The following is a 9,981-nucleotide window of genomic DNA, read 5'->3' on the forward strand; positions in this document are numbered from 1 at the left end:
AGAATCATAGAATTGTTTTGGTTGGAGAAGATTGTTAAGATCATCAGGTCCAGCCATTAACCTAGCACTACCAAGTCAGCCACTAAAACTTGGAGTGATGATTTTTCCATCAGCATGACTAAAAAGCAAAGCAAACCTGACAAGTGGAGATGTTAAACTCATGGCCCCTGAGGCAGTCAGAGCTCAGGAGGAACCACTGGATGCCAGCACTGAGCATCTGGCATGAGAGATGCTCTCCACTGTCAAAAGTCTTTCCATGGTTGCAGGTGTGCATGTTGCCATGTTGGTTTCTCAGGGTATAAGGAAAGAGGTGTGTAACTCAGGAAAGGATCAGGGAGCTCTGCCATGGGAGCCACAAGAGATTGCATTCACACTTCCCACTGTGGGACAGAACTGCTGGATGAAGCAAGGGTGGGGCAGGATGGGGAGATGTCTTTGAAATGAGTCCATGGGGCATGGCAGTGGGGAGGCCAGGGCAAAGAGTCAGAAGGAAGCATCACATTGTATTGAGTATGCAAGGGGCTGGGGAAAGGTCTAGAGCTGAAGGGTTCTGTACTTTCCCCCTCCTTTCTTCCTTCCTTGTTTAATTTTTAGTGGACAGCAATGCTAAGTTTTAATCTCTCCACAGCTCTTACGGTTCCAGATGCTCTACTTGCCAGAGGCAGAAATGTGTTCATTATCCTTTAAAAGTTCTGCTGAATATTGTGAAATTTCAGAAATAAATGGATATCTAATAGATATCTCTTTCCCCAGCCCACCCCCCAAGAAAAAATTATCTTTGTCTAGATCTATTTTACATTCTTTTGCTACAAATAGTATGTGCCAAAGAGACCTGAGCAAAATTTCCTTTTCCACACTGTATGCGAGCTACTCACCCATAGTGAGGGATGACTTTGTTGTGCCAGTGTCCACGTTCGTTACAGATTATTTTGGTTTGCATAGGTTGGCTCATCATGTATTATTTTTTTGGCAAACCCTTTGGAGAGTCTTCTGGGTGAGCATTCCCTTTTTGCCCAGATATGCAAAAAGAACAGGCAAACAACCATGTTGCCTTCTTACAGCCTAATATGAAAATACACGACGGTGGACTGTGTGAGTAGAAATACATTTAAAAAAATATTTACAGACCTTCAAACATGGTGTAGGTGCCCCTAACAACACTGCCTGAAATAGTAATCTGTCATAGAGATAGTTTAGTGAGATAAAGTGAGATTGTTTAATGATCTATAAAAATATTAAAACAGGTGGGTTTTTTTCTGCTGTTACCAGTTTCCCTGTAGACACTTCCCCAAAGCTGAGCCTTCACCATGTGAATGAGGAACTAGTTCCACCTCAGCTAGACTGCCAGGAGGGTGAGGCACAGCAGGGTGGCCCTGGTTCTGTCAGCCCTGTCCCAGAGTCTGGCATCCCAGCTCACCTCCTCTCTCCTACCTACCTGATCACCTTTGCCCTAGGGAAAAAGCTCTTTCCACTCTGCCTGTGCAATGGCAATAAGAAGACCCCATGCTCAGGCACTGGGCTGGATTGTAAAAACCAGAGAAGGAATGGGTCTTTTGGTGGTTTTTTGGGTTTTTCGTGTGTACTCCATTTGTACCCCATAAAGAGAAAATCAGTCTTCTAGTTGTTAAGGCATTTCAAGCCTAGCACAAGTGGTTGAAAATCTTCTGAGAAGTTCACTGAAAAGTTAGCTTAATAGACACTTCTCACAAGTATTTAAAAATCTTACACTCTTCCCATAATTCCAATATAATTAGATCACAATAAAGATTAATTTCTTGTCACATCTAATTTTTAGCAGCAAGATGTTTTGAGGGAGTGGAACACAAAAACAAGTTGCTGACATTTGTAAACTCTCCCTTTTGTAGGACATGTAAACATAAAATAGCTGACATTTGGCTTTTTCATCCTTCCTTTTCTGCTTGTTCAATATGAATATTACCCATACAGACGTGTTAAACAAATATCATATTATCTATAAACACAGACATATAAATCTCTCTGCCCAGCAGTTCAGTACCAATAATCCTCCTGATCAAGTCTGATATATATGTGACCTTGAGCTCATTGGTTTCCCACTCTGTTACACAGCATCACTGTACTTTCCAGTCTCACAAAGTGTATTTATAGGTAGCAATACTATATCAGTATCAAAAAAGTACTCTCTAAATTGTATTTATTTATTTGGGGCAGAATCAGCAGGATGATTTATAAGCAAATTGGTGACACTTTTTTTGTCACTGTAACAGTACAGACACAACCAAGCTATAATAAGTTTTTGGAGTGGAAGACAATGCCGAGTCTTAACCCAGTTAACTCAAAGTTAACAATTTTCTTTGAAGTGCCAGAACCACAAACTGAAAATAAGAAGAAGCTATGCCTGCTAAAACTCTACACTTCCTAGTGCAAATGTACTCAGTAGTGCAATTGTTCAGAATCTCTGTTTTAGTTCTGTTGTCTTTTAAAAATATTGCATGAGATTTGGCTTGTACCAAAAGTGTCTGTCTTGTGCATTCATTGCTGGAAACTAAACACTGTAGTTTTTCAAGACCTCTTTAAATAGGAATACTGCCATTTTATGTATTAGGATCTTGGTTAGTATGTGAAAGCCAGAAAATAACCAGAAAACCTTAGGCTTTGTTTTAATCGGAAGATGTGTCAAATACTATGATGGCCACTTTGATGACTTCTGTAAACACTATGATGCTCAGCATATCCCAGGATCAAATGTCTCATGAGAAAGGATTGAATTGATTCACTGTTTCCTTTCTTATTGAATGCTTTTATCTTCTTTCATAAGCAAGTAAAACTCTGATCACATAAAATGAAGAGGCTATGGAGAAATGGCAGGAGTAGCTAATTAGAAGAGCCATTCTCCTCTGGGACCTGATTCTGGAAGAAATGCACAATTTAAGGCCCTGATTCAGAGACATATGTCAATACTGAGGATAGTGCTTGATCATGAAATCAATACTTCAAATTAAGAGCACATGCTTACCACTTGGTCAGGAGCTGGTTTGCAATAGCATTTCCCTGCTCTTGAAAAACACAGTGTTATTTTCCTTTGAAACATTTTCTTACCATCTTATTGTTCCTCCGGACTCATCCTCAACAACTAGACACTGATGACAGTGGAGGATTCTTGAATATGTTTTCGCGTGAGCTGCAAAACTAGCGAGGACCTAGTTGTGTTTGGGATTTTTTTTCCCTTTTCTGATAGTAGCAGCAGCCAGGAAAATATATCATATATTTTTACCACACTTACGTTTCTTTTCAGAGTCTGGGCTGTGCAGCCAGTGTGCCAGGTTAATCACAGCTCAGACAGGGGCACCAAGGCATACAGAATGGGTTCCAGCTTTTGTTAAAATCTAGCCTAAAACTAAAAAAGTTGACAGGCAGAAAAACTCTCCTTAAAAACCCCAAAACCCACTAAGACCACCCCAAGCCTATGTAAAGCAGAGTTTCGAATGGTGAGACTGACATTTATAGATTCCAAAGCAGTCTATTTTGCTCTGAGGCCTTTTTCATATCTTTCCAGAGTTCGACAGCCTTCAGTAATACATCCATTGCTTATCTTTCAAGCTGGTGAGCATGCTGTTTGTGCCAAACATGTTGCATTTACTCAGTTTTGGAGACACTGGTCTGACCCCATGCTTGTCAAGAGAAGTCACAGAAATTTCATTGTACAAAGAGTAGACAGACTGGGAAAAAAAATAGGTATGGTTTTTCTAATCCTGGTATTTGGAATAGATGTGACAGAAACTCAACATATGATATATTTTCTCTAAGGTGAATGTGTGTATGCCTAAAGACATAGGCCCATAAAGGTGCATGCCAAAGACAGGACAGAGATCTGAAGTAGAGATCCTCAGTAGGTAACCATAGTAGCAGTTATAAGATAAATAGTTAGACTACAGGTAGTACTAGGAGAAAAATACTGTTCTTACTTCTTATGGGCACAGTCAAAGGTGGCTTCTCTTAATAGATTGAATTTTTTCTCAGATAAATTGTGCATGGAAACTCAGCACACAGTTTTAGTGATATATTCTATGGACATCTGTAGAGCAAGTCTTCTTTTCCAAGTATAACAATTCATTTTGAAGTGATCATTGCAGGAGAGCACATGTAACTGACTTAGTCTTCATAGTATTCTGAGCTACCTGATCTAGTGGGAGATGTCCCGGCCCATGGTAGGGAGTTTGGAACTAGATGAGCTTAAAGGTCCTTTCCAACCCTGAAAACTATAATTCTATGATTTTCCCTGTCTGTGAAAAACAGTCCCTTGCCTATTTCCAGGGGCAAAAAACTATGACAAAACATTTAGCATATCATCTTATAGGCAGCCTACCCCAGCCACTTGTGGTCTCACCATTTGGAAACAATCTTTGAAGAAGTCATACAGAGATGCTATGTGTTTGGTTAGTCTTGGTTACCTCATATAGCTACTGCTGTAGCCTTAGTACCTTTTGTCATGTTGCTATACATGTTCACATGCTGCAAGTCAAGGACCAGTGCATATATGTAACGAACATTATTTTTGTAATGTAGTTGGGCTGCCAATCTGAAATCATGCACTGAGGACTGCAAAGCTGACTAGAGGATCAGGTGGCTGTGGAGCTATGGTAGGCTGACCTCAACTGACTGTCATGTGTTCCCCAAGTCCCTTTCTTTTCCCTCTCCTCAGAAGGACAAGGGAGAGACAGTAAGATGAAAAAAATTGTATGGGTTGACCTACAGTCATAGAGATCACTGATTAGTAACTGCCAGGGACAAAATAAATTCAACTTGGGGAAAACTAATTAATTATCAATTAAAATATTTTGACAGTGAGAAAGAAGGACAAAACCCAAAACACCTCCTTCCCCCCCATCCCTTCACCAGGGCTCAACATCTCTCCTTCATTCCCAACTCCTTCACCCATTTCCAGCAAGTAGCTGAGGGGAATGGAAAACTGGGGTTGTGTTCCTCAGCTCCTCTCTGCAACTCTTTCTTCCCCAGGCAGCTTTGTTGTCTTCTCTCTGATTCAAGACAGGCACAGGTGACATTTTTGGCCAGCCCATTTGAGCACATAAGAAGGCTCCAAAATGGCCCTGAGATTTTGGAATGAGTACATGCCTTGCAGACAAAGACTTAATAAGTGCCAGCGCTACCAAAATCCAATGGGAGCCTAAAAATGGATCTGTGCATGCTTTCTTCCCTCCAGAGTTCTGCAGGGCTGTTTGTAAAAGGTTTGAAGACACGGGTTTTCCAAAGGGAAACAGACCTCTGGCTAGCAATCAATAAAGCAATATTTCTGACTGAACCAAAAAAGAGGTGTGTACTATAATTTTCACTTGAAAGGACACTGTTCCTCCTTCCTCTGAGGAAGCATAGAAGAAGATGGATATACAAATAATCCTCTGTTTTTAATGAACACATCCATTATATCAGCCATAGTTATGGCAACACGAATTACACACTTTGCAGCAGCATCTCTTGTGCCTTGTAAAAACCTCAGCCTTCTGTCAGTACCCCCACTGGGGGCTATTTACAGCTTCAATATTACAAGGTAGCTACTGTCTAATTATATGCATCTGGATTGGTTTCTACCACTCAGGTCCTTGGTTAACCTTTAATAATAATTAATTTTTTACTGTTACCCTGTATATCAACTTTAAACTTTCAAGATGCTAAGGTGTCCCAGTAGACTAGAAAAGCTATTAAGATATCAAGACTTGCATGCTTTGCAGCTTCTGCTTTCATTAATGGTAAAAGGCCCATAGGAAAAAAAAAAAGAAAAAGGAATAACATAGTCTTTGTAACTGGAACTCGGAGCTTATACAAGAGCACTTGCATTGAAGGAGGCCTTTTGTCCTAATTTACTTTTAGGTTTTTTTAACAAAGAATTAGACCACACTCAGGACTTGGTTCCAATGTACATGCATGTTAATTACATGTATATTAGACAGCCTGTATATGACAGAGCCCTGGCTCAGCTGCTTGAGTTTTTCTCACTGCTAAGTTTGGAGGAATTCTTATTTGCCCTGTCAGTGTGCAGTCTTTATGTGGACATTTAGTCATGTCTTCTTCTAAACAGAAATGGACTGCTTAGAGGATATGAGGTGAACAGAAGGGAGTGTCAGGAGTGTCAGAACATACAGCACAGTTCTTCTTAGTGATGTCTTTTGAACCAAATGATGAGAGTTGCTCTCAGGTCCAGGTAATTAGGTAATTAGGACAATCAGCTCAACCTACACCCACAGACTACACTTTTACTCTGGGAAATTGTGAAGGAGTAAAAAAACCCTGTTAATCTGTTTCTTAAGGTCTCCTCCTTTTCCTCCCATTGATTAAAACAATAGGCCTAGGGGTCTGCTTCATTTGTCACACCAAACAGGGAATATGCATTTCTCTCAGTCCAGGAAATATTCAGGGATACAGAAGAAGCAGACGGTGAAAAGTGAATGTGAAGCCATTTGACAGGAAGGAAGATCTACCCCTGAGAGCAATTCTAGATGAAATAAACATAAAAATGAATAACTTACAAGGCACTGTAACCTCATTTGTTGGCAAACTGAATACTCTTACCACACATATAAATATTCTTGAGCAGAGATCAGATCTTGTGGGCTCACAGCTATTAAAACATCACAGTTTTAGCAGCATGGGAGGAGAGGTTGAACAAACATCTTGGCTGTAAATGAGCAACCATAAAACAGCAAATTTGAGAGTATAAATGCTAGAAAATCAAGTCAGGTTTCATGATATTCACATGTGGGTGAACAGAGGAAATAGCAATGAGATGAGCACCTTAGATGAGGCTAAGTAGCTCTGCTGGTGAGCTGTAAAAGGGCAGGATTCTTCTGCTGTACAGAACAAGTCACAGATGCACTTTAGCAGAAAACAGGTGCAAGGCTGATGCAGTGCTCAAATCTGAAGGGTTTATAAGCAATGTATGTGCACAGCATACAGCCTTTGGGGCTGGTGCAGTTTGATAAGCTCAGAGTACAGCAGCTATGTCCAAAGCTGAGAGTAAAAACCATATGGACTGAGAGATTCATAGTTCTATACCCAGAGTGGCAGTGTGGTCGATATTGGAATGAAAGACCCCTAAAACCAGGGGGGCTCTCAGTTTCTCTTGCTCATGCCTTCAGGCTTAGGTTGTCAAAATGTGTTCCCTTTATCATATAAAGGGAAAGGAATTAAAGAGAAAAAAGCTCATTTTGGGTCTCCAGGAAGAGAAATATGGATTAAGAACATTTTTATCTAGGAGACATTTCTAAAACCGTTTTGGTTTGGCTTTTTTTTTTTTTTTGGTTTGGTTTGGTTTTTTTGTTTTTTTAAGCTAGGAAAATTATTACATTATTCAATAAAATGTTAGATATTCATTCCACTTTGCTTCTCCTCCTTCATGTTTAAAGCTTCAACAACAGCAGCAAATGTATGGAGAGGTGTGTGTCAGCAATTACAATGCAATTTACACGATGCTTGTGTTACACCCTCGCTCTTTAAGCCTAGGAGAAAAGGCTGTGATTAACTTAATGGCAAGGCTTCCTGCATTTATCAAAATGACTTAAGGTAGTGTGTTTTCTGTGACTACATGAACACAGAATGTTTATTGTCACGTTTTCTAAAGGCATATTTTTCAGAGAGAATAGACTTTTCAGGACAGAGTTTCTGAGCCTAGATCAGATAATATTAAGTGTATAGTTATACACTTGCCTACGTAAATATGGCCATTGGATGGCTACACTGGTGGATGAATGTGATAATATGCAAAATGAAAACCATTACAAATTCAGCCTAATGTACCTGCAACTATGCAAGAAAAAACGGGTTTTTTACAGTTCTGTCCTATAGGTATATTCAGTTCCTATTTCGTTCATTCATTACAGGAAGATATTTCAATGTTTATGAGCCTCCCTAAATTTGCTAATGGACTACCTGTTCAAAGAAAGACCTTGAAATATGCATGTTCGTTTATCTTCTTTGCAAAGCTGCATTTTGTTTAAATTTATTTAGCTCATTTCCAAAATAATTTTCTATTTGTTTTTCATTTTTTTTTGTATAAAGTGGGTCAAAGGCAACAAGAAATAATTTAGCTCTCCCTAAATATTACCATACAAAATTTGCACCAACATAACAAGCAGAAGTCAGAGCGGGCCAGAAATAGAACAAAAGCAGCTCTGGAATGTCTAGAAATGATACAGTGTGCAGCATCATAATGCTATCATACCTGCTCAGCATGCTTCTTTATATAAGCTGTATAAGTTGAAGATGGTTTTTCACCTTCTCAACTGCAACTTACAAAGGGAAAAGAGTGTGTGGGAGAATTCTACTATCTAGCATCTAAATTCAACTAAATTCAAGCATTTCCTGTGAAGCACACCATTTTTTAAATCATTTTTTGGAAGAGAAGCTTCAGGTGTTGCTTTTTTTTTTTTTTTTTTTTTTTTTTTCCTGCTTTTGCTGCTTTTCCTTTCTTGCCTGTGCCTGGGCAGGCTATTTTTTAATATTCTAATTTGTGGTTTTATTTTTTTCCACCCTTCCATATTCCATATATTTTTATGTAGCAAGGTTACAGAGTGACAAAAAAACCCCTAGGTGTGCTACAGTATTTTTACTCTACAACTTGAAAACACTGCAGTAAAAAGGAGTGGCTGAGCAGAAAGGAGTGGAGAGATAAAAATAATAATAATTAAAAAATATTTTATTTTACACAGAGGTGAAAGATGAAAAAAATACAATTCATGTAACATGGAAAAGTACAAAAATAAATGTTTCTGTTCCCCAGTTTTTCCAAAGTCCCCAGCTAAAAATCAATACCGGCATTTATAAATCAAAACAAATCCATCTCTTAAAAATAATTCCAGCACAAGGGGAACATTTAATTGAAAACCCTTGATCCTTCTTACTAAAATATCTTATTCCAATCACTAATACCTTGATTTTCCAATCATGCTGTTATTTCTGTCGTCCTATTGTAGCTGCTCATCAGAGGGTCAATAGTCAGTTAAAACCATAAACAGGTTGGCAGGTACAGTGATGCTCCATCACCTGTATTGTTAGTGGATAAACTGTTGACCCACATTACTTTCAAGGAAAAATGAAATTAAAGCTTAGCCTAACAAAGTGCCAAGTCATGTACCCTGAAATTGTTTTATTGCTTTAGAATTAATTTTTACAAAAATTTCTATAGGCAGTCACTCAATTGCCCAGAGTTATCATATTGCAGAGCTTCTACTGTAATTGGAGACACCAGCTCAAGATTCAGACAGTCCAATGTCTGTGTATCCTCAGGTTTTGTAGAAGGGTCCATCTGTATTTTGTAAGCCCCACTGGGTAGTCTCAGCAAGGGGAAGACAGGTCAGAAGAAATCACAGCCCAAGAGCCTGCCACACATCAAGGGCCTTTAGCTTTGATGGACCCTTGCAAGAAAAGGTTTGTCTTCAGGAGTGTTTGGGAAAACAGAGACAGGTTAAATAACCAGGTGTTCCTTAGGAGACTATTTCCAGCACAGATTACACATCCATGAGTCAGCTTTGGGGCTGGCAGATGGCACAAGTAAGGCATTGCTTAACCATCAAGTAAATGGTCAACTTGGCAGCCTTGCTTCTTACTAACCAAGAATAAAATACTAGCCCCAGAAAAGCTGGTGGCAAAACTCCCACCAGCATCAGGAAGGAGGGGGTTTGGCTATGCCTTCTGCAATGGAAGGCCAACATTTATACTCTTACTGTACTGTTTGGAGTTGGGAATGAGGTACTGGCAAAATAATATTATGTCCTTGGATTGAGTTTCATCTATACTGCTGCCATAGTTAGTTTGTAAAACAGGTGTAAAAATTCTTTATTTCACGAGGATCTTCTCTGCCTTAAATTTATACTTTAGGATGAAAATGGCTCTGAAAATGCAAAATAATAACAACAATAATAATGTGGCAATTCAAAATTCTACCTTCTGTGTTCATATTTATGAAGAAGCAACATCACAAGACAAAAACGA

This window comes from Heliangelus exortis, chromosome Z (genome assembly GCF_036169615.1).
Source record: "Heliangelus exortis chromosome Z, bHelExo1.hap1, whole genome shotgun sequence".
NCBI classification, from domain to species: Eukaryota; Metazoa; Chordata; class Aves; order Apodiformes; family Trochilidae; genus Heliangelus; species Heliangelus exortis.